Source organism: Bison bison, unplaced genomic scaffold, assembly GCF_000754665.1.
Source record: "Bison bison bison isolate TAMUID 2011002044 unplaced genomic scaffold, Bison_UMD1.0 scf7180017864138, whole genome shotgun sequence".
NCBI lineage: Eukaryota > Metazoa > Chordata > Mammalia > Artiodactyla > Bovidae > Bison > Bison bison.
The window spans coordinates 275,600-277,076 of record NW_011494710.1 but is presented as its reverse complement, the minus strand read 5'-3'; the positions used below and the strand labels follow the sequence as shown (position 1 = coordinate 277,076).

The window sequence follows — 1,477 nt, the reverse complement described above, 5'->3', positions numbered from 1 at the left end:
GGAGATGGTGAAGGACAGGGAAGTCTGGCATGCTGCAGTCCATGGGGTCACAATGAATTGGACACAATTGAGTAACTGAACAACGACAGGGCTCACACTTTCTGAAAGAGGGCTCATTCTCCCTTAGAATCTGGAGTAAAGAATAATAAATCAATCCCTAAAATGTTCAGTATGAAAAGGCAAAAAGATGTGACACTGAAAGATGAACTGCCCAGGTTGGTAGGTGGCCAGTATGCTACTGGAGAAGAGCAGAAAAATAGTTCCAGAAGGAAAGAAGAGGCTGAGCCACAGTGGAAATAATGCCCAGTTGTGGATGTGTCTGACGATGACAGTAAAGTCTGATGCTGTAAAGAACAATATTGCATAGGAACCTGGAATGTTAGGTCCGTGAAAAAAGGTAAATTGGAAGTGGTCAAACTGGAGATGGCAAGAGTGAACATCCACATTTTAGGAATCAGAACCAAAATGGACCCAAATGGGTGAATTTAATTCAGAGGACCATTATATCTACTACTGTGGGCAAGAATCCCTTAGAAGAAATGGAGTAGCCATCATAGGCAACAAGAGTCTGAAATGCAGTACTTGGGTACAATCTCAAAAGTGGCAGAATGACCTCTGTTCGTTTTCAAGGCAAATCATTCAGTATCACAGTAATCCAGGTCTATGTTCCAACCATTAACACTGAAGAAGCTGAACAGTTCTATGAAGACATACAAGAATTTCTAGAACTAACACCAAAAAAAGATGTCCTTTTCATCATAGGGGACTGGAATGCAAAAGTAGGAAGTCAAGAGACACCTTGAGTAACAGGCAAGTTTGGCCTTGGAGTATAAAATGAAGCAGGGCAAAGGCTAACAGAGTTTTGCCAAGAGAACACACTGGTCATAGCAAACACCCTCTTCCAACAACACAAGAGAAGACTCTACACATGGACATCACCAGATGGTCAATACCAAAATCAAATTGATTATATTCTTTGTAGCTAAAGGAGGAGAAGCTCTATATAGTCAGCAAAAATAAGACTGGAAGCTGACTGTGGCTCAGATCATGAGCTCCTTATTGCCAATGAAGAAAGTGGGGAAAACCACTAGACCATTCAGGTATGACCTAAATCAAATCCCTTATGATTATACAGTGGAAGTGAGAAATAGATTTAAGGGACTAGATCTGATAGACAAAGTGCCTGATGAACTATGGAATGAGGTTCGTGACATTGTACAGGAGACAGGGAGCAAGACCATCCCCACCCAAGAAAAAGAAATGCAAAAGGCAAAATGGTTGTCTGAGGAGGCCTTACAAATAGCTGTGAAAAGAAATAAAAAGCAAAGGAGAAAAGGAAAGATATACCCATTTGAATGCAAAGTTCCAAAGAATAGCAAGGAGAGAGAAGAAAGCCTTCCTCAGTGATCAATGCAAAATAAAGGTAAACAATAGAATGGGAAAGACTAGAGATCTCTTCAAGAAAATTAGAGATACC

The 1,477-nt window shown here is 40.6% G+C and overlaps 1 protein-coding gene across 1 annotated transcript in view; it reads right to left on the bottom strand.

Moving 5' to 3' along the window:
• PGBD5 (piggyBac transposable element derived 5) overlaps nt 1-1,477 on the bottom strand; it is a 98,192-nt gene that overhangs the window by 4,673 nt on the left and 92,042 nt on the right. The gene's annotated exons all lie outside the window — the stretch shown is intronic.